Here is a 24,043-nt window from a genome sequence, read left to right as displayed (position 1 = left end):
TAAGAACTTCTCCTTTTCTTTGTTTCTCTGTTTATCTATCCATCTGTCTGTCCCTCCACCTAACTGCCTGATCATCTAACTGGTTATCTAGTCACCAGGCCATTTAACTAAACATCCATCCATTCATCCATCCATCCATCCATCCATCCATCCATCTATCCAACATGTGACCTGAGCAAGTTATTTCATCTCTCTGTGCCTCAGCTTTCTCATCTGCAAAACAGTATATAGATATCAAATATTAGGCTCACGTACAGGTTAAATAAATGTTATGCAATGTGTCTACTGTCACATACATCTTTCACGGAGTAAACATCTATTATATGGCAACTATTTCATGTTTATATGCTGGAAAGAGCCAGGGAAGGGAGGGTTTGAAAACATGGGGAAAGCAAGGGATGATGTTCCACTGAGATTCCTCTTAACAAGTTGGCAAACACTGGACCCAAAGCATAATTGGCAAGACAGGCTTACAGGGCAGTTCATCCCCTGGGCAAGGGAACACAGGCAGAGAGATATGTGGGCATGGGCTGTGTAGGGAACCATCCATAATAATAGGAAAGTATTTGACTAATGCTCTCAATGTTCTCAGTGAGGTAGGAGGAAGGAATATCTGTGAGCAGTGGCCTGGTGAATAGCTGTAGACACTGAAATAGCTCATTTGGGGACCAAGAGTGAGGGCTCTTGGAGTATGAGAAGAACTGCATTGGGAGGGCCCAGGAAAGGTTAAAGATCTTGAGCATGATGGGATGTGGCTTAGCCAAGATCAGAAGCCTAACTGTAAGATCAGAGATGGGTCAGGAGATCTGTGTTATGTGGTTATAGGACCAAGAGTAAAAAAGATGAGAACTTAGAAGAGTAGGTTTTGTGGTGGAGCAATGTTAGACAGCAAAACTAGGACCCAGAAGAGGAAGTGCCTTGTTCTATGCCACACAGTGACACACATGTCAGTACTTGAAAAAGAACTTGATAGCTACCTTATAAAAACAGTCCTGTAGGGGACCAACTAGGCAATGGCTACAAGAGACATTTATGTATTTTTGGCCCCTCCTCTGTGCTTCTGCAGGTGCAGTTTCCATGGTCTAGGCCCTCCTCTGCTTCATCTTCACATGTTCAAGTCTAAGTGTGCTTCCAGTTCTGGCTACAATAACACCTCCTCCCTGAAGCCTTATTTCAGCCACAAGGGGTTCACCTTCACAAAGACTTCTATGAAGATCATTCTGTCTCAGGATTATTAGTCTATCTGTGTTGCCTCCAAGATCCTGCTATCACAAATTATTCTCTGCACTCCCCAGTGAGGCTCACACATGTATCTATGTTTTCCCAAATTCCAGTGATAGGGGGCAGAGTATGCCATGTGATTACTCAATGTTCTGTGACTTTACACAGAGCAGAGGCCTTGGAGTCAGGCAAGCTGGATTCAAGAGTCTGATCTGCTACTTCTGCAACGTGAGACAAATGCTGCCCACCTTTGTGCCTCATCTATGTCATCTGTAAAATGGTGACAATAGTACCCCAGCTACTAGAATTTTAAAATTGATTTTTCAGTGTATTGAGAAACCTGGCACAGTGGTGCACACTTGTAATACCAACTCCTTGGGAGGCTGAGGCAGAATCACAAGTTTGAGACCAGCCTGGGCAACTTAGCAAGACTGTCTCAGGATAAATAAAACATAAAAAGGGCTGGGGTAAAGCTGAGTGGTAGAACATTTGTCTAACATGCATGAGACCTTTGGTTCAACCCCCAGCACTATCACAGAGGTAGTCAGCAGTAGAAGTAGAGGCCCTGATGGCTGGCTGGCTCTAGTTGCTCCTCTGTGACTCTCAAGGTCACAGATAAATGCTGTGTTACTTCTGCGGGTCTGTGTTACTTCCAAGGTCTGAATTATTGTGTATATATCTCTATATATCTACATATCTATCGAGAGTGTGTGCACCTACTATGTGCCAGATATCCCTAGATGCAGGCTGGGAATGCAGAGATGATATGAAATTACTCCTAGCCACAAGGAACTCAAGTCTTCCCATGCATGTAAATGAACACAAAGCTGGTCACCACACCAGTGAGCAGTAGGCTGATTATATGTTAATTTTCTCTCCTAAAGGAGATCGTATTTTGAACAGGCCAGCATTCTCTCGAGTAAGTAGATCCTTCCTTCACTAACTTAGGCCAATAGTTTTTTAGTCCCAGTGCAGTTTTAGAAAGACAAGGAAGAAGGTGCAAAAAAGCAGCCTGAGTCTGACTTCCTTACTGTAATTAGTGTCCTCTAGACATTGAGGCCAAACCCAAGCCACTCTCTTTTGCTTTTCAACTTCCCCTCCTATCACCCGAGAGCCAGCGCTGCTCCAAGTCATGGCTCTGTTCTGCAGATGGAGATGGCACAAAGCTAATGAGCCTTGGGAAGCACATGGCCTTTTACCTCATTCAAGGAGCTTAGAGAGCTTTCAAACCAGGCAGAAAAGTGAATTCCAGTGTGCTGGTGCAGAGCAGGTCTCCACACCTATTCCTCCAGGACTAGAATTTTAAGCCTTTACAAAGTACCTATCATAAGAAGCAGTAAACCTGTTATTCATCTTAATTGGAGGGTATCAGGCTTCCTGATTAGAGGAGTTCAAACCTATTTGGGAGGAGGCCTCCAAACAGGGTATGACTCTGCAGGATAATAAGCCAGGAAAGGCCTGGTGAGCAAAGGAGCCAAAGAACATGACTGGGATGTGCATCCTTGGCCATAGGTGGAACCCAACTCACTAAAAGGGTCCAAATAGGTGAAATGAAGGTAGACAATGTCCTCTTCCAAAAGATCTCTGACCTGATATCCTTTGGTAAAAGGCCCATTTCTCCACCCAGCTATGAGCTCATCTATCTAACTCTTTCCTGGACACTTGCACCAGGATGTCTCCAGGCATCTGAACTGCATGCTGATATTAGAGTAAACTTTCTAAGACCAAATTGCCAAGTTGGACCTCCACTTAAAACTTCTTGGAGGTTTACAATGACAGATAAACCTAAACTCTTTTATATCATTCAGGTTCTGATACTTGTTAGCCTTCTTTACCTCTTCCCCCCTCACTACTGCCATAGATATGCTAAGATAAGCCACATTGCACTACTAAAAATTCCCAGGAGATGCGCTTAATCTGTCTCAGCTCTGTACATGTTGCAAGTCTTTGCTGAAAAGTGCTTGCTTCCTCCCTCTATCTGTGCCTACTCATAGCCAACCTCCAACACCCATCTGAAGTCCCATGTCCTCCAAGAAGCCACCTGGATCACCCCAATTAAAAGTAACTAGTCTGTTTCCTGAACTCCGGGAGTACTATGAAGCACAGGGTCATGATTCCATTTGCATGATTCCTGGCAGTGTTACTATATGAAGTGGTACCCGGTACACCTGATACCTAATTCACTGCCAGGTTCAGTGTGAACCTTGGTAGCAGCCAGTGACAGAGTTGTGCAGGGAATATACTATGAACCCAGAGAAGCCTGGATTTGAACTTTTGATTCCCCAAAGTGTTTTTGGGAAAGTCACCCAAATTCTCTAGATCCTGATTTCTTGGGAACAACACTCCCTGCCATGTCAGAGGCTTATGTATTTGTTGTCTGAATAAATTCTGATGCATATATATGAAGGAGTTCTGTACAATGTAAAATTTCCTTTCAAGGAACAGTTATTTTTTAAAATTACAAGTTATCATAACAGTAGTTTGATTCAGAAGACAAGTAGAGAGAAAGAGAATATAAGTATCAGCTTGGACATCCAAACAGAGACCTGATTCTGAAGCCCAATTTCAGGAGGACTTATATTTACATACTGAAGAGCTCCAATTCTGATAGAAAATGTTCCAGGGCTGTCGGGGGAAATTCCACTAAATTAAAAAGCTGCCAACTCCTGGTTTATCAACCTTTAACTCTGGCAGTACTTAGCAGTATGCCTGTCTGGGCCCAATTTTCCAGTGTTTGATTAAATGCTAGGAACTGACCATCTCATTGTGTCTAAACGTCTACGCTACTTTCCAAAAAACTGGAGAGCTCTTCCTGCTTCCCTCCAGCACTCCCCTTCCCTCACTGTGGCAGCGTTAATGTCTCAGATATTTATTATTCTGAACTTTGGTTTTTAGGCTGTCACTTGCTGCTGGGAAGGGGCACAGGAAATGTCAAGTCTCACTGGATATTATTTCTCGGGTGAAATTCTAACCTTGAGATTCCTGTCCTGTACCATACCTATACAGAAATAGCCCAGCCTGATCGTTTCCTTTTGATGTTTAATTGGATGTCGGTGCTGTGCTTTCTGGGCTGAGAACGTGGTGCTTCTCAGAGATGGAACAATTCCGGCTACACAAATGAGATTTGTAACAGGGGAGAATGCTCAACGCTGAATCTAATTTTCTCTCCCATCCATGAACATAAGACAATTTCTCTGGCATTAAAGCATCTCACTCAGTCTTTCTGTCATTAATAAGAATTAAATTCTGTTTCCTCAAATTTAAATGTAATTATATTTTGCCTTGTAAATAAAATTGAATTACCATTCTCAAAAGTTAGCATTAATTCAACGGCTATGTTTAGAGCTTTAATTTTTTTTTAACCCTGCTGCTACTTTCAGTTTATTTATTTATTTTTTAAGCATTTGGTTCATTTTGCTGTCAATTGTGAATTAATTTAATAACACAGCTGTTCAGATCCCCATCCATCTAATCATTATTGTTATCATTTATGCTTTGAGGTTTCACTTTTCTTTTTGGTAGAGAAAGAGAATAATAGAGATGGAACTGAAAACTCAGAGGATATGAGTTTGAATTCTGGAATGTCTCCCTAAGTTAAGGTAGAGCCTACACCAGAGGTTGAGCTGAAAGAGCCAAAGAGAGAGTCCTGATGTAGAATCTGGGAGGGAAATAGTCAATGTTCACTGAAAAAGCTGTGAATTTAAGAGTTTTATTTATTAAGGAATTTGGGTGGGCTCCGTGATTTGCATTGCATATATTCTGACCTGATTTTCTACTACTGACTCAGGGCTCCTACTTTCTAGTCAGATAAGATATGTCTTTATCAACAGATGGCATGCTCACAGGGCTCTCTTGCTTCTGCACATGCTACCCCTCAGCCTGCAATGCCTTGCCCTCCTTGCCACCAACAAGCATCCCTTCAGTTCCCTTTCACAATGTGGCTCCCATGTCTCCTTAGTGAGGACCTCCCCAGACTCCTCTCCTAGGCTCCTAATCACTACTGTATGCACACCAGGCTTCGAGCTTGGGCATTCCACTTCGTGAACAGACTGTGGGGCTCTCTGATCCTTGGTGCCTTGAACAGTGCTCAGCACCTAGAGGAGGCCAGAAAGGCTCAGTGATTGTGTGAAACAAATGTGCATAGCTGTGGGGGTATGTGCACGTCTGGAACTACTCCAGGTCTCTCTCTGAGGGGGCTGAACTCTGCTGGCACTGAGCTCAGGAAACTCACTGTCCTGAGAGAAGGCTGCTGCTAATACAGTGTGGCCCTTGTGCTGTGGGCCACTGACCTAGTTGTTTGGGGTAAATGTGTCAGCATATTAATGACTCTTGGTCTAGAGTCAAGGACCAGTGTTGGGGGCTGGGGGAAGGGGATGGTAGAAAGACTCAGAAGCAACAAGGACACTGAGCCTCTGAAAGAGAAAACAAATTGTTTTAACATTGACTCAGATCCAGGCCTCTGGCTCTGAACTTTCACACTGTAAACTGCCCTCAAACTCAAATTTGTTAGAATCTCACACTGTTTGGCTAATTTAGACCTAATCATGCATTCTGAAAAATATATACACTCATACTTCATTTAGTAAGTGCTTACTGAATGCCAGCCACCATGCTAAGCATTTTATGCATACATATTAAAGCTAATTTGGAAAACAGCCCTGCAAGGCAGGTATCATTAGCTATACTCCACGGATCAGCCGAGTCTTGACAATCTAGCCTGGTCCTACTCCAAATCTCATGCGATTCTTACTGAGGGCACATGCTACCTCCAAACCAATGCCACTGTATCTCTAAAACATCTCCACCTGTTATTCCATGAAGCTCAAGTGCAATGAAATGATAAGAATCATAAACCACCAGCAAGAGCATTTTACAGGCAGGCTCTCTGCCATGTGCTGCTTCTGTGCACCAGCAACCCAAAGGAATAAAATGTAGTGAGAGGCTCCTTTCAAATAAAAGCCATTTATGGGAGACAAGACTCAGAGCAGTGGAAATTAGGAATGAATTTATGAAGCTGAGAACAGAGGCAATGGGAGAGGGTGGGAATAAAGACCCCCCCAAAAATTATCCTATGGAGGAGCAAATGATAAGTTTAAGGACTGGCCTTTCAAATGGTACCCTGGAGAATGTCACAGAGCCTGCAACCTTCTTATGAAGCCATTAGGTTCTGAAGGACAGGTAGGCTTTTCCAATTCTAAGGACCATCTCAAAGAGGTTAAATTTCCTCCCTTTCTAAGGCAGCTCTCTGCCAACGGGAAGAATGGCCAACCATCGCCCTTGGGGTAGGTGGAGCCAAAAGCTGCTGAGCTGTGCCTTGAAGCACAGGCTGATGATGCATCCAGCCCAGCAGGCTGCTCCCTGGGGTGAAGGAGGGGCAGTGGTGTGGTGCTAGTTCAGGAGGAGCTCTGGCTGGCTGGCACTGCGATTGAGACTAATAGAAGTGAGGTTTGGAAAGTGGCAGAGAAGGAGCCAGAGGCTTGGTTTTCCTGAAGATTGTGTGGGGTGGCAAGGAAGGGTTCTCCGTGTGGGGGAGGAGGTCCTGAGAGAGGACGGCTGTCTGTCTAGTGGTGTGCTGAATCTTCCCAGGCAGAGTTTCAATTGCAACACCTCCCTTTTCTGTGTTCCCAGTGGGCTCTCTTTCCTCTTTTTGCCCGTTCACTGGTTAGGTCTTGGGTCATTCATGCAATAGTCACTGAGAATCTAATGCATGTTTGGCCCTGTGCTCAGGATGTGGACAGACTCTGACCTCATGGAGCTCACAGCTCAGTTCTAGAGGGACCCGACTGCTCAGATCACCGTGGTGTCAGCACTGCAGTCTGGGTCTTGAATGTCTCCCAAAGGCCATGGGTTGAAGGTTGGATCCCCAGCCCTTGGCATTACTGGGAACATCTGACCCTGTAGGAGGTGGGGCCTAGTGGAAGACAGTTAGGTCATTGGATGCATGCCCTTGAAATTGTATTGGGATCCCAGCCATTCCTCTTTTTTTCTCTTTCATTTCATGGCCACCATAAGGTGAGCAGTTTTCTCTACCATGTGCTCCCACCATGACATATTGCCATGCTACAAGGCCCAATGTGATGGGACTAACTGGCCATGGACTGGAATCAATAAAACTATGAGACCAAACAAATCTTTCCTCTTTTTGATTATCTCAGGTATTTTGTCACAGTGACAGAAAGCTGATTAACACACTTAGGAAAGACCTTGGAGCCACATCTGGTTTGAATCTGGACTCTGCCACTTACTAACAAGGTGGGGTAGGTGCTGGAAAGTAACACCACTTTTGAGCTTCAAGTTTCTTCATCTAGAAAATGAGAATGCTAGTGACATTACCTTCACAGGGCTCTTAGAAACCTTAACCAGGATAATGATTGTAAAACACATAGTTCAGGGCTGGTATGTGGTGAGCACAAAGAAATAGGTGGCTCTTTAATTAGCACTCCATCCTGTGGCTTATCAGGAAGAAGAGGTGATTACTGACAAGGAAGCCTCCTTGGATGGAAAGGGTTTGAGGTAAGAGCTGAGGATTGAGACAAAGGTCTGCCCTGGATTCAACTCTGCAGCTGTAAGCCAATCATTTTGGGCAAGTCATTTCCCCTCTCCAACCTTTCCTATCTACATGACAGCAGGGTCACCTTCCCTGCTGTCCTCATCATCCCAAACGATTTGGGAAGCAGATTCCCTTAGGGCCCAAAGTTAAGGACAGAGGTGCCCTGGGGCTGATGGGTGGGATACAGCATCTTCTGTGTCACAGGAATCTGTTCACAATTATCTCATGCTGCCTGTCAGGGTGGAGGACCATATTAACAGGCTGGATTTAAGGAACAGTTTCTGAGATGAGACTGGAAACCAGGCTGCCAGGAACCAGGGACCCAAGTAAACACTGTATAAAATCTGCCTTCACTGTTTCCACAAACCTCACCAAAGTGCTGAGGAACTTGTCAGCTCACATTTCATTACAGGCTGGCTGTGGAACACAGGGCATGTTGATTTAAGCTGCCTTCATTAAATCCTGTTCCTGGTGCTGAACAGCAGCAAGACACTCATCTCAGGGAAGAGACAGTCCTCCTTCCTAGTGGGTGGTGGCCAGCAGGAGTCTAGCTTTGCCAACCCACAGTGGACCCTGATGTTGGGAGGACGACTTAGTACATGTCTGCTGGTGTGCAGTGACTGATGAAAGTTCTGGGCATGCCAGACAGCACACAGAATAAATAACATGAATAGAGTTTCTGCTTGTCCAGTGTCTGAGCTGTGTGAGGTACTGGGGTAGCCATTTCACCTGTATTTTCTCTCCCAATCCCCACAACAGTTTTATAAGGTAAGTGGGAAGAAACTGAGGGTTAGAGAGGGTAAGATACCTACTGAAGATGCTCAAGGAGTGGGGAGCAAGTCTTCTGAAATGAGACCTGAGCCTGCTCCATTAGTACCTCTTTGAACATAAAGATGGTCTCTTGGCTGCCCTTGCATCCAGACAGTAAGGCAGCTCTTGCTTGGCTTCATTGCAAAGACTCACTAGTTTTAAAATACCTTCCACTTGGTGAAAGTGTTCTTGGATTGGAGGTAGAAAGAGATATAAAAGTGCATATTACATGGCAGACACTGTTCTATGTGTGTACAAAAATGATGTAATTTAACAATCACATAATTGCTGAGATGGGTGCTATTACCTCCATTTTTCAGATACGGAAACTAAAGTCAAGAGAAGTTAAGCCTGCCAATGCCACACAGAGGCAGAACTAGGGTTGGACCCAAAAGTAGGTGATGCCTAGGTGGTTGAGATAAGAGGAGAACACTTGAAATGCTCTCATTATCCTTCCAACTGGGTGACAGGAAGCAGGCTTGACTTAGAGCCCTGGACTGGGTCGGACTCCCCTTCCTCACTCACCAGCATGCCTTTGGTAAGTCATGGAGCTTCCCAGCATGGATGATACCACACTTGCCATCCTTCCTCACATGGCCATGGTGGTGTGGTTGTGGAGTGTGCTTCTGTGTGTCGTAGTTTGGTGTATGCTATCAGTCACTCAACAAAACCCCAAATTTTACTACTACTGTGAAGGGGGTCAATAACTTGAAGCTGTCCTTTAAATTCCTGGCCTTGCAACAATCATGACACCATTTAGTCAGTTAAAGATTGGAGACTGAAAAATTATAATTTGCATTTCTGAAAGGCATGTCTTATCTTGTTTCATATTATCAAATGTTTCTGTTAATATCCAGTGCTTCCACTGATGGCTGTGTTAATCAAGATCATAAAAATAGATAACATTTATGGAGCCCACATCATGGGCTGAGTAGCATGCTCAACTCTCCTTTGCATGGTCTTGAATAATTGTCACAGTGACCCTGGAAGGTAGATACTATAGTTATCTCCATTTTTTAGCTTTGAGGGGTAAAGTGACTTGCCCAAAGTTACAACTATGAAGTGGTAGGGCTGGGATTTGAACCTGGGTCTGTCTGACTCAGGGCCTCTTCTCCCCACAGAGTTCTCTGCCTTCACGTGAGCTACAGCTATGGGGAAGGCAGTACTCAGGATTGAGAAACAATTCAATTCAAATAATTCAACCGTTCTACTCAGAGTCCCTCCAATGGTTCTGTCATCTCCTTTCACAGGACTAAACTAAAGAATACTTCAAAATATCACCCAAAGTTATACCTGCCTCCTCCAAAACTGTGGAATTTCATTAGGGATTAACGGTGCAAGTCACAGTTATAGACCTATCATAAATTAGCTTTGTGGCCATATAATGAACTATACAAGCCAGCATAGTTTTAAGAGGATCATTTATTATATTGCCATAAACAGAGCTATATAAAAAGAATTATTTCTGAGACTCTGCACATCTGTGCTCACAATCATGTCTTTATGTGAGCTTTGCAAACAAGGATAAAAGTCCAATTTAGACTGTTACTGAATGTCAGTTCTCCATTCAATAGGGAAAGGCGATTCAAAGTATTCCAAAGGTGTGAACGCCAAAGGTCTCAGCCATCTTTCCTGATAACAACCAGAACTGTTAATCACAACATAATGAGCTAATTTAAGCCTCACATTGTTTTAACAGTGTGGAGTGGTGAGGAAGGTGATTTAGAGCGAAGAGCCTAGTTGGAGATGCTATCACTCTCTAGCTGAGTGTCCTGGGGCAGGATTACTTAAAAATTCTCTGAGCCTGAGCTTCTTTATCACTTTATTTTTCTTTCTTTGTTTGTTTGTGGTCTCCCCTCTACTCTTCCCAGAATGCAAGCTCTGAGAAGGTAGGGATGTCCTAGGATCTTTATCCTCTCTGATTAGAAGAGTACCTGGGGCACAAATAGGTGCTCAATAAGTATTCACTGGTTAAAGTGTCTTGTAAATTGGTTAAATAGGGATGAGGATTCCTTTCTCACAGGGATTTTATGTGGGTTAAGTGTGATATTGGATGTGGACTCAACTTATTATGTACCAATACTATGGTAAGTGAATCATGTATGTTCTTACTTAATCCTCTTTGGAAGAGTCTATAAATCACAGCACTTATAACAGAAGGATGCCAACAACATTACCCTTTGAACTTGACATGTATAAATTCTGTGGGGAGCCAGAAACTGCAATCAATAGTACATTTAATCCTGGCTTAAATCATTCATTCATTCATCAGTATTTCTGATGAATGGGTCAGGCCCGTGCTGAGTCCCAGGGCTTAGTCATGAACAGGTATGTTCATGCTGCACGCATGGAACTTACCATCTAGTTGAGCATCTGACCAAAGGCAGGTGGGGGCCAGATCACAGAGAACCCTAAAACCCACCATGAGCTTAGACTTTACTCTGGGAAATGGGTGAAACCAAAGTGTGTGCAGCTGGGGCAAGGGCCACTCTTACCCCTTTCCCCATGGCTCTTGTCTAGGAACTTTCCTACAGCCTTGCCCAAGGAAAATAGTCCTATGTGAGAGAAGGATCTCTAAGAAACATATCTAGAATTACAGGTACTATTGCTAATATTGATAAAGAATACTGTTTTGAATCTCAAATTCACCTCTGTGGAAGAAACAATTGTGATTTTTGAAACTTCTGCCCATCTAAGAGAAGAGGTTAACCACTGATCAGAACTGAATGGGTAACATAACATAGTGGGAAGCCCCTCCCTCCACCCACACCCTGTGCCCCTTCTTCCCACATTTACCAATAGAACAGTCATGTCCAGTCCAGCTTGGGTCACAGCTGCAAAGCCCGGTGTCTGGGAGGAAGGTCCCATGGCCTGAGCACTGGTCCAAGCAGGTGGCCCTGGGTGTCTCGCAGTTGGTGCCTCCCCATCCCACAGAGCAGTGGCACTTGCCTCTCACGCAGACACCGCGGCCTGAACACGTGGGGTACATGCAGTCCACTGTGATGAGGAGGAGAGGGGACACAAATAAGCATCTTGCAGCAAGGTTGAAGGTTCTGTCAGCAAATGTGCAGCTAGAAGGACACCATGTCCCATGGAGATGCCTCTTGTGGTAAAGAGCAGTACTTTAGCAAAGCTGAGTCTCCAACTCTCAGTGACGGACCATTTACCTCTTCGAGGCTGTTTCCTCAACTGTGAAGTTTGGACACAAATTCTACCTTTTGGTTTAGGAGATGGACCAAGTATAACCTCATATCAAGCATCAATATAGCACCCAGTGACACCCCCCCCCGCATTGTCCATAATAATCGCAAGGAATAGAGGACAAGATTTTGCTTTGTTCATTTCTGATTCTCACCTCCTAGAATAGTGCTCAGCACCTATGAGGTTCTCAACAACTCTATACAACAAACTTTTGCTATTTACTACTTTATAATGCAATTTTATTTATGTGAGCATGAAATTAAAATAAATTCCTTAATTTAAACAAGAATTATTTTTGCAACCAAATCCTATTTGATTTCATAATCTCCCCCAAATTCTTGGGGCTTGCCTGAAGGTGACATTTGATTGAGTTTTTAAGATTACAAATGCTGACTTTGCGCAGCTTCTCCTCTGTGGTGGGTGAGCTAGAAAGCTACAGCTCCCAGCCAGCAGCCCCTACAAGGCAGGGGCCCCAAGGCAAGGGGTTTCAAGAGGCAGATGCAGAAAAGGGGAAAGGGGAAAGGGAAGGAAGGCTAGTATTGTGGGTCACCTGCTTTGTGTCTGCACTATATTAAGTACTTTATCTACACTATCAGATTCAGTTCTCTCAATAACCCAATAAGGAACACATGAGGAAAACGGGCTTGGAGGGGTAACTAATTTATGTTAGGTCACATAGCTAAATCCTGCCAAAGATAAATTTTTTCCCCATTTTTTAAAATTGTGGCAAAATATAAGACTAGACTTACCACTTTAATCATTGTTAAACGTGCAGTTCAGTGGAATTAAGGACATTCACGTTGTTCTGCAACTACTAACCACCAGCCATCTCCAGAACATTTTTTATCTCATAAAAAAGAAGCTCTGTACTCATTAAACAAATCCATATTTCTCTTTTCCCTCAGCCCCTGGCAACCACCATGCTACTTTCTGTCTCTGAATTTGGCTACGCCAGGTATCTCATGCAAGTGATATCATATGGTATTTATCGTTTATTGATTTATTTCACTTGATATGTTGTTGAGGTTCACCACTGTTGCGGTGTGTGTCTGAATTTCTTTGCTTTTTAAGGCTTAATAATATTCCATCGCCCTATATGTGCTACATTTGGTTTATCAATTCATCCATGTGGTTTGCTTCCACCTTTTAGCCACTGTGAATAATAGGCTATGAACGCTATCTCTTTGAGTTCCTGCTTTCATTTTGTTTGAGCATATCCCCAGAAGAGAAATTTCTGGATCATATGGTAGTTAGATTTTTAATTTTTTGAGGAACCAACACACTGTTTTCTACAGTAATTCTAATATTTTAGATTTCTCCCAATAATGTTCAAGGATTCCAATTTCTCCACATTCAGAAAAGAATTTGAAAGTATGTCTTTCTGTTTCTGAAACCAATGATATGTCTATTAAGGGCTCTACCAAAATCAAAAGAGACCTTGATCTTCCACAAATCACTGCATAGGGAAAGCAGAAGGGTTAGAGAATCGACCTCTGTGGTTCCAGTTCAGGAGGAGAGTACAAAAGGTAGCAGAGTGAAGACAGAATTGATAAAGGACGTTGGCCCATAAAAAGTTGTTAGGTCTGCCTTTTGCTCTAGGGAGGAAGGGGATTCTATTCATTTTGTGACAGAGAGGACATGTGTCCTGGTAGGGACCCAACACAGAGCTGCTGGGGATTAGAGGGTTTCCAGTACTCACTTCCTCCTTCCAGGAGCTCCTGAGGAAGTCCTACACTGCAACGGAAAGAATCTAGCATCTGGCCTCTGAGGACTAAGAGTCAAGGATTAGGGGAAAAATGAACTGGTTCTATGTCCATCATCAAGGGACATACCTGCTCTGATCTTCCCAACTAAAAGCAGGCATGGTAAAAATACACACCTCTCAGGTTGCTGTAAGGTCCAAATGACACTGAGGACTTGAAAGGACTTGTATAAACTAAGTAGCTTTAAACTACTGAAGCATAGAGAAGCTAAATAGCTTGCCCAAGATCACACTGTAGTACACAGGAAGTTCCACTGGAATCATTCTTTCAAGGTCTAGGCCTCTTGCTATTTTCTGTTACAATCTTACTCATTTCAAAACTGCATACTGCATATATACTTACATAAATGCAGGAAGTGGTTTAAAAATAGAATTCAAAACAAAACTCGAAAGAAATAGGCAATGTGGAGAATTAATAAAGCTAAATGAAGGCAAAGACCCTCTTCCCTTGCAGTCTCTGGACACCACTTAGTAATGGCTAAAACATGACCTGTTGGAGTTCCTAGTAATTACAAATAATGAAATAATGACAGTGATAAATTCTCATGACCTGCCTCAGATCTCAGAACCTCAGAAGGATTATTCTGGCCCATTAGGTTACTCTGATAATTCCCTAGATCCAGAGAGTTTTCCAATTTGACAGGAAACTACTCAGCAATTCCTACCCTGAGGCCTATACAGGTAATTTCCATTCTGTGAGGGCTGGACCTCAGCTTTGGGTTCATGTGGCCTCTGAGAATCCCAGGGCACCCTCCAGGTGGAACCTGTAAATCTACACTGTTAGAGAGCAGGCCAAGAGGGTGTCCAGTGTAGCAGGAGGCTCTTGGCATCACAGTCCTGTTCTTGCCCTGTTGCAATGAGTCTGAAGGGACCCAGGAACCAGCAAAGTGAATCCCACGCTCCCAGCAGAGAACAAAGACCAGGAGGAACTGAGGAGAGGCCTTCATCTCTGCAGGTCAACTGGGTAAAGCGAGTATAGGGCAAGAGGGGGGATAGAAAGAGGCTTGCAAGGCTGGAAGGGAGCAGCTCCAGGGATCCTTGACGGACTGGCAGTGGTCCAGCAGGATGGATGCTGTCCCTGTGCTCTGTTGATCCTAAACTGAGGGCCATTATCTATGCCACAATGATGCTCTGCCACAGAGGTCATGGGAAGACTAGATCTGCCCCTTTCTGGGCCTTTGGGGTGGTAGCAACCCCAGGATGGAGCCAAAGCTGCCTTCCTCCCATCGTACTAGGACAACATCTGAGCATTAGTTACTTCACAGGGAGCTGTGCATGACCTGGGAAGAACCAGCAGACCAGGGGTGGGAGCACAGGATGGAGGAGAGGGTAACACTCATAGGGAGGTGGGCTGACTTGCTTTAGAAGAGGGTCTGACTTAGTTTCTTCTTAGAAGGCATATTCACAGTTACATTTTTTCCCCTTCCCACTGCAGAGCTTGCCATTTGAGCCAGGATTCCTAGCAGAAGCTTAGCCCATTAATGAAATGATGAGGCCTGCATGACTAGGCTGCAGACACAACCCATTCCCCCAAATGTTCCACGCTCCAGTGACCACACAAGCAATTAGACACCTTTAGGACCAAGAACTCAGCAGTCTCACTTTTCACTGCAAAAGATCTAAGTTTGTTCTCTTCTGCCCCTCCCCCACCCCTTCCAAGCGTCCTGCTGGCTCAGTTCAAGCTTTAAAAAATACGGGGCAATAAACTTCAGAAGAAGAAAGAGAGAGGAAAAAAAAGTAAGCTTGTTAGCTGATGTTTTATAAACACAGTTAGCACAGAGCTGGGGGAGGGGGAAGGAGGAGGAGGAAGGCCCAAGAAAACCCTATTATAAACACAGGACTATGTAATGACGCCTAGCCAGAGAAAGAAATAATAAAGGGAATCAGTCCCAGATGGGCCTCTTCAGAAGAGAAAGCAGGAGTAAAAGCATTTCTTTTCAAATAGATAACGTAAATCAAAGTTCTGAACAACATTTTTCTCTTTGTAAATAACCCTGCGGCTCTGAGGCACCGTCTAGTTCAGCTTTTCTGGGGATAGATAGGTTCCCCTCCTGAGCTCACATTATGCAGATGGGGATAGGGGTTGGACAACCCACCATTTCCTGTTCCTTCTCAGGGTGTCCACCTCAACTGTCCAAAAGGAAAGGGAGAGCAGAGGAAGGTCCCTAATTCTCGGGCTAAGAAAGCCAGCTTCCTTTGTTCTAGGGGCTGGTGCCTCCTCCCAAACAGCTCCAGTCACCCCCACTGATGGATGCCCAGCCCTTCTTGGGGAAGTGGGGGTGCGTGAAGCCTGTCTCAATCCCTTCCTGTACCCTATCTTTGGAAAATGGCCTGTTAATACTCTCTTTCTTTTAAGAGAAAATAATGCCCTATGAGGAGCTTCTCTGTCAAATACCAAATGGGTTTAGAAGGCCAGCTCTCCTTGGAGTCTCTGGCATGGGCAGTGGAAGGGGCCAGGGTGCTACATGGTGGTGAACAGGTGATAACCACAGTGCACAGCATCATTCATTAACTGCAAATGGCAATGTCCCTCTATCTCAAAAGACTTTGGGTGAAATGAATGGGTAAAACAGGAACTGCGCTTCATTTGTCCCCAGAATAATCCTAACAATAAAAAGCCACATTTATGGAGCATTTACTATGTGAGCTAAGTGGTTTTCATGGGTCATTTAATTCGATCTTCACAATGGCCCTCTGAGGAAGGCATTCCCATTTTGTAGATGAAGGAACAGAGGCAAGCGAGTACAGAACCAGACTCAAACATATATGTGATTTCAGAATATGCAGTCATAAAAGCTCCTCCATGTTGCTTGTAAGTGAGAGTCCTCCTATTGTCTGGAAATCCAAAGGAGAAGACCTGGGCTGAATCCATTGGTCAGATTTTGATCATGGGAAGGTCACTGCCCCTTCCCAGGTCTCAGTTTCTTCATTTATAAAACAAAAATATTCATCTGGCTCACTCAGTTAGCTTTTTCCAGAAAAAAATCTAAATGTCATTGTTAAATCCATCTTTGATTTACTTAGCCACACAATTGCTTTATGAAGGAGAAAGGCATGCTCATGAGCACCAACGAGTCATATGTGAACACATGCGTGCACATAGTAACACACTCATACAGGAGTATGATAAAGGCAGACAGAGTTTGAAGTCTGTGGTAGAAATTGACTTGAGAAATGGAGACAGGAAAGAGCAGATGAGCTTAGAGGGGAGTGGAAAGAACTTGGGCTGTGGAGCCAGAATGACTGGGCCAAACCCAGTTCTGCCACTGAACAGTCGAGCAAACTCCTAACTGGGTTTGACATTAGGTATTATTAGGAGGTTTCTAGCACAGATCCTTGATATGATAAATGGGCAGTAAGTGACAGCCCTCCTCCCCTTTGTGGACCATTATGGATGCTGGTGGACTTCTAGCATCAAGGGCAGAGGTCACAGGGAGGTTGGGAGGCTTCCTCTATTTCAGAGGACAGACCTACAGCTGCCACTGGTATGTCCTACCTTCCTCGCAGCTCTCGCCCTTGTAGCCAGGGTTGCAGAAGCAGGTACCCATGATGCAGGTGCCGTGGTTGCTGCAGGCCACGTCGATACACTGGTTGGTGGGCACATCGCACTCAGCACCCTTCCAGCCGCTATGGCACAGGCACCTGCCCTTCATGTACTGGCCATTTCCACTACAGAGCACGGGGCAGGAGGCTGGGGAGACAGTGCCAGAAGCTGGCATGAGTCATCTTTCAACATTCCCAACTTTGCCACACATCTGATAGGCAGACATGTGCCCGTCACATTTCTTTTGCTCTATTTTTCTCCAGGTTAAACACATCTGGAATTATAGGTGAAAGCAAGAGTTGCAGGGCCCCCAGTGCTGCTGCCCACTGAATGAGGCTTTCTCCACCCCTTTCCTATAGCTGGTATGGTCGGGGGGCTGCTGGGAAGCTCAGACAGTAAGCTGCAGTCTGCTTCTTGTTCTCCCTGGAAAAGGCAGTGGCTGGGCCCCTTGCTAGCCTGAATCTCTCCTCCAATGCTCTCCTTCCAATAGCACTTCATTTTCCCTTCCCCACACCTCATCTGCAGCACCACTTACTGCTGTCTTTAACCCAGCAAACCCCTGCTTCCCTTGTCTTTTAGGCCTCCACTCCAGTCCCATACACCACTGCCCCCTTGAGAGAAGAGCTGGGCCCAACTTGGCTCTTTAAAGTATTATCTTTCCATTCTGCCTCTTAGCGTAAAGGGTTTTGTGATCATCTCTACAAAGGACACTATATAAAAATAAATTATATTGCATTGTGCTATAAGTACTTGCCAGTCTTACCAAGATACAGTAAGGCTGTTTTATACATGACTCTTAACTTTAAGTGCATATGGGATGAGACAGTAATTCTTGTTAGGAGGAATGACTCATCTCTCTCTGTATTACCTTCCCCTGGCCCCACCTGACTCCTTTCCCTTTTAAAGCACTCAGCAGGTAATGACTGTGCTTCCTGGGGCTGCCAGCTCTGCCGCCTCAAATGGAGTCTATTTCACATAAGCTAAAATAAGCAGAACCCTCAAAGTGTCATCGTGGCATAGTATTTGCCAAGCCATGTTCCCTGAGCCTGGGAAACCATCTCTGCTTTCCACTCATAAACAACTCCAATCAGCCTCAGAACTTGGGTCCAATGCTGCCTTGTCTGGAAACCCCTCCTGAGCTGATCCTTCTCCCTTCTAAGCAGAGACAGTGCGCTTTAACCTTGCTGTCATGTTTTACTTATTATGGTGCTGCTTTGCCGTTGTCCATTTGCTTGTCTAACTCCCAGGACAGACTGGGAGCTCCCAGGGCTGGGCCTTGTTTCATGTTGTAAACACAGTGATCAGCAAAGGACCAAATCCCAAATGGGTGTGAAGCCAATGGCTGCTGTATGAGTGAAGTGGTGGAAAAACAGCAGAGGAGGCCGTTTCAGCTTCCCAAGGGGAGAACCAAATCCTCAGGACTACAGGCCTCCTTTGGCATTTTCCCTGTTCATTCTTCCAGGACAGAAATGAAGACCAAAAGCACAAGCTTTTAAAACTCTCTCAGTAGTGGTGTTCGTCAGCACCACATGTGCTTAAATATCAGGCAACAGCAGGGCCGTGTGGAGAGGAGAAGCTTGGCCTCCCAGGTCCTTCCCTGGTGGTCTCAACTAAGATTCTCCCTGCACTGTCAGAAGGTCTGAATGGAGCCGCTTCCCAGGCTCCCCATCCACAGGCCTGAGAGAAATCACACTCGTGTGAAGAGAAACTTCAAAGATGCTTGGGAAGAGCTGATGACTCCTCTAAAGGGGAAATGAGCTATGTAAAAGAACCCCCACTGCTACTCTGCCTGCTCCAATAAGGGACACTAAATTCACTGTGGCTGCCCCTCCCTTCCTGACCACTCTCGTAGCCCACAGTGGATAACAATGGTGGACAGGATTCCATTGAAGGGCTTCTGAAGAATGACCCTAGGAGCCTTCTTGGGCACACCGTGGGGTGTCCTGGAGTTCTGCAGTTTGTCTGAGAAGTGGAACCTGAGCTTCCCAAAGGGTCTTGGGAGCAGAAACCAAGAGCCCCACCACAGTGCTCACCTCTGCCACAGTCGGGGCCTAGAAACCCCAGGAAGCAGTGGCAGGTCCCCGAGATGCAGTCACCATTGCCATAGCAGTTGCTGGAGCAGTTGTCCACTGATTCTGGAGGGAGAAAAGAGGAGGTAAGTTGAAAACAGATAAGAGCCCAGAAGCATGCCTCAGGTCACCCAAGACCCGTGTACTTGAGCAATTTGTGTCCAGTCACGGGAAGGAACCAGTGGAGTTAAAATTATGCTCTTTTTACACTTATTGAGGTACACCTCAACTCACATTGTGTTCTGAAAAATGTCTTCCCGAACCAAGTTTTTATGAATCAACTTTGACTCAACAAATGCATTAGAAGGTCTTTAAAAGCCATTGTTAGAAAACGGTTTAGCCTGTGAGCGGCGGTCAGTTTTGGAGTGGGGTTCCTGGGTGAGTATACTTTTCAGTGTTTTACATTATTCCCATGGTAGGCTGATATTCCACTCGTTTTTTTTTTTTCCATAAAGCTGCTGGGAATTTGCAAATCTCTTTTTCTTCCTGTGATTTTCCATCTATCCACCCAGATCCCCACCACCCATCACTGTGGCCTTTCAGCTCTCCTCTTGCTCCTTACCCTGCTTTATTCCCCTGGCAACCTGAGGGATCTCCCTGAGATAAACCTAATCCTGCTACTCTCCTGCTTAAAACCCTTCAAAGGCCCCCCACTGGGCCAGATGAAAAAATTTGAGCTTTTTCAAAAGGCACATACATTTTCCCCCCTATTCTCTTTTGTGTCCCCAGAACCTATCATGCCTACCTTTTGCAGGAATGTTACTTTCCCTAACTCTTCCTAATATCTTTGGCATGTACCTCTATGTGATATGTGAAGGAAACACAGAATTAATCACAGAAAGATTTTAATCAAAAATTAGGCAATGTTCTGTAGCTCTAGTTAGTAAACCTATTATTGAGAATCTGCTTATTTGTAACAGCTCATTTCTCAATGAGCTGGATGCAGAACAAAGCAAAGAAGCAACTGTCTACAGAACGCCTTCTTTGTGCCACATATTTCTACAAATCTGTCTCATTGCACCAAGCCTGACAAGTCCCTATGTATTGTTATTCATATCCTACTTGAAAAATTTAAAAAAAAAAGGCAGCTGAGAGAGATGAAGTGACCTGCTGACAGCCATAGATGCTGTCACGGAGGCAGGATTTGAAATCAGGCTCCTGGACTCCAAGCCTGGTCTCCTTCCCTGATACAAGGCCATCTGGGCCATGTGGGAACTTATTGCACATCAGACACCAGGGGGATGTACAGAGCAGGCACGTGGGACAATGAAGCTGGTCCTGAAGGCAGCGAGGGAACCTCTAGAAGTGTAGAGGATTCTAGGACTATCAGAGCTGGAAAGATTCCAAGAGACTATCCACTCCAGTGCTTTTATTTAACAGAGAAAGAAACTGAGACCTGGTGGAAGGACAGTGACTTCCCCGAGGTCACTGAGTGATTCAGGAGAGTGGAATTTGAAAGCAGAGGAAAAGGTTGGTCAGGCAGATGGAGCTAAGGATTCAAACTGCTGTCTCTGGTCACAATGATCAGCCACGATGCCAAGACTGAGGCCTTTGTTCAAGGAGATGTTGGTGCATCTGACACAAGTCTTGCCTGTAAGAAATGTGCAGCCTAACTAAACAGCCTGGGTAGCGGCATGGGGCGAGGAAAAGCTCCACCCAGAGGTAAGGAAACCTCCTATAGGGTCCGTACTTCTAGGGCCATGCTCTGTGACCTAAATCGGCTTCCTTCCACTCTCTGGGCCTCAGCTTTCTCATCTGTAAGATGAAGGTGATGGCAGAGATCATTTCTGTTCTAAAATTCCAAGAGTCCATCATTAATTAAGAGATGACTGTGGAGAAGGGGCATCAAGATTTTAAATGGGGCAGCGCATTAAGGGCAGGACAGTGGCAGCTGGAACGGGGGCAAAATCAGCCGCATTCAGCCTCCAAATCAGCTAGAAGGATGGGCTTGAAGGATGGCATGGTGATGGATAGGTGGCAGAGGGGGCATTTACAGCACTGTCGCACTTTTAAGAAAGGCCTTTCCCCAAGATCTTCCAGGAGCAATTTGGAAAAGATTTCAAAAGTTCAGAAAAATAGTCCAAATGTGTGGTTCCTTTTGTGAGTGGGAAATTTCATTCAATGGAGTGAACAAGAACATGAGATCAAACCCAATTGTGGCCTAATTTCAGGGCAAGTGGTCTGGGTTCTGCCAATGTGAGGCTTACAGGTAGGGCCCTGTGCCTATCTGCTCTCCACCAGTTTTGCCTGGAAGAGTCCATGTCCCTGGATGTTTAAATTGGTAGTGGCTTCTTGTTTTTACAAAACCATTCAGAAGTTTCATTTTGAATAGTGTGTTTTGTTTTCATTTTTTCCCATAGTACTGGGATTGAATGCAGGGAGACTTTCCCATTGAGCTACATCTCCAGCCCTTTTTAGTTTTAATTTTGAGGCAGGGTCTCATTAAGTTGCTTAGATCCTTGCTAAGTTGCTGAGACTGGCCTGCTTGAATGTCCTTTTTGAAAATAAGAATGTTAGCTGGGCGCAGTGGTACATGTCTATGATCCCAGTGACTCAGGAGGCTGAGGCAAGAGAATTGCAAGTTCAAGGCCAGCCTCAGCAGGTTAGCAAGAACCTAAGCAACTTAGTGAGACCTTGTCTCAAAAAAAAAAAAATGATGATGAAATGTTACTCAGTGTGGTTAAGCACTCCTGGATTCAATAGTAGGTACAAAAAAAAAAAAAAAAAAAACCAAAGTTGAGTCTGGGGCTACATCACTGGATCTTTCTTGACCAAGATCTTTCTTGATCTTTCATTTCACTTGCTCCTCCCACACATCTCTGATTGGCAACCTCTATTCCTTTTGTCAAATCCAATTCAAATGCCATCTCCTTTGAAAGGTCTTCCTGGCAGCTTAAACAAGCTGAGCTATACACAGAACTCTTTTTCTCACCCCTATTAAGTACCATATAGTTGACTTGTTGGCTGAACTGCTTGAGGATAGAAACAGGGCTTATTCATTTATGTGTTTACCCTGGTATACAAAAGGTTCTGAGTAAATGTTTATTGCTATCGCTGAAAGAATTCAACTAGATGCTCTTCCAGATCCCTCCCAGATCCAAAATTGTATGGTTAGGTCCTTCTCACACCCAAAGTTATAAAATATGTCTCTTAATAAGATCACTTTAGTTACCAGTTGCATTTTTAACATGATCAACTGCAGATCAAAGCCTCAGAGTGAAAAAGTGAGGAAATACATTTTCTGAGACTAAGCATAGTGCTGGCTGCTGCATGTGACAGAATGGATACCTGCATGCTACCAAACTCCCCCTGAGCTGTTGGTATCAGAAAAAGCAGAAGTTTAAGACATAAAAGGTGTGAAATAATTTTCAGATGGCAAAAAGAAATGGAAGGGAGAGAATTTGGGGAATATTTTCTTTTAATGACATGTTTATGTATGTAGTTTTTCTTCTGTTTGGAGGGATTTCAGCAACTTGAGATCCATTGGGATCCCACACATAATGAGTCTCCACTGACCAGATATCTCTATGCTAAACTCTAAGGCAGAAGTGACACTCCAAGTGGCTTGGGAAAAGTGTGAATTTTACTAGATAAATACGTTGCATGTTCCCAATTAGTGTGTGGGAGTTTCTACCCCCTGTGCTCACACTCACACAGCAGATGCTTTCAATTAGTGGAAGGTGTACCTTTAGATATGCTTGGCTCTGATTAAAAATTCAGTTGCCTACGAGTAACTGATTTTCATAGTTGGGTGTGCGCTATGTTGGAAAATGGGGACCATTTTCTTTTCCAGCTTTTGTTTTTCTATCATAGCAGTGGGCCTGTGTAGGAAATTTCATTTTGAAAAATGTGTTTTTCCTTCCATCAGTTTTGGGATGCAGAGTTTAATGTATCCTTAGTGTACTCTCTGGACACGTGTTGAGCTGGTGAGTTCTATGGAGGTGGAACCCAGTGTTGCTGGAAATACAAAGGGCATGTTCAGAAGGAAGAAGGACAATGACGCTCCTTCACGGAGGAGAAACGGAGTCAGGAAACCACACAGGCCTTGGGGAACCACTAGAGTGCCCATTTTGTCTGTTCACCACACTTGATCAGAAATGAATCATTAGCTTGGCTCTGAGAGGGTGAAAGGTGATCAGAGCCGATACTCATGTCCTCTGGAATCTAGGATCAATGCCTGCGAAATCAGGCTGCATTTGTTGTCTTTGGCTTTTCTCTTCTGAAATGCAACATAGGTAAACCCCCTGGAGGAGGAAAACTGCCTTGTGGTACTGCACAGAGGTAGTAATATTGGGTGAGGAGAGGTGGCCTTCTTCTCAATCAGCTTGCATACCATGGACACACCTCCACCTGCCTCTTGTCTGGTTTGAGCAGCAAAATCTATGGTCATGGGAGCTTGGTGTTGGACCTCAGCACCAGAGCCAGCGGCAATCAGCTGCGTGAGTGAGGGCAAGTTCCCCTCACCAGCCTCAGGCCTTCCTTCCTGACTTCTCGACACCTCCTGTATGTCTTATTCCCTCGTGATGTGTTCAAGCTAATGGAAGCCTGTGTTTACTACCTACAATTCCTTCCTCTGTTTCTGTTGTCTTTCTTTCAATGGTGAGAATGGATGTTAGAAACTCTTTGGGAGCCTTTGGTTGAAGAACCAAGGCCCACCTATTGCCCAACAGTCGTCCACTTACTAAAGCCTCCTTCTGGCTGCTCTGCAGGGGGATGGAGGTTAATGCTACAAATGAGATGGAACTTGAACTCCCCGACAGCCAACTGGGTGCCTGAATATTCCCACCTTGACTTCAGCTAGTGAACCTTAAACTTTAGGTTACATCTATTACACCCCCTCTGTTCCTAATATACAAGGACTTGGTTTATTATTAGCAACCAAAAGG

At 44.6% G+C, this 24,043-nt stretch overlaps 1 pseudogene; it reads right to left on the bottom strand.

Annotated features, from left to right (window-relative positions):
• LOC143389656 (teneurin-4-like) overlaps positions 1–24,043 on the bottom strand; it is a 648,816-nt pseudogene that overhangs the window by 123,188 nt on the left and 501,585 nt on the right.

Source organism: Callospermophilus lateralis, unplaced genomic scaffold (genome assembly GCF_048772815.1).
Source record: "Callospermophilus lateralis isolate mCalLat2 unplaced genomic scaffold, mCalLat2.hap1 Scaffold_169, whole genome shotgun sequence".
Taxonomy (NCBI): Eukaryota; Metazoa; Chordata; class Mammalia; order Rodentia; family Sciuridae; genus Callospermophilus; species Callospermophilus lateralis.
The sequence above is the reverse complement of the archived record's forward strand: the minus strand, read 5'-3'. Positions and strand labels throughout refer to the sequence as shown.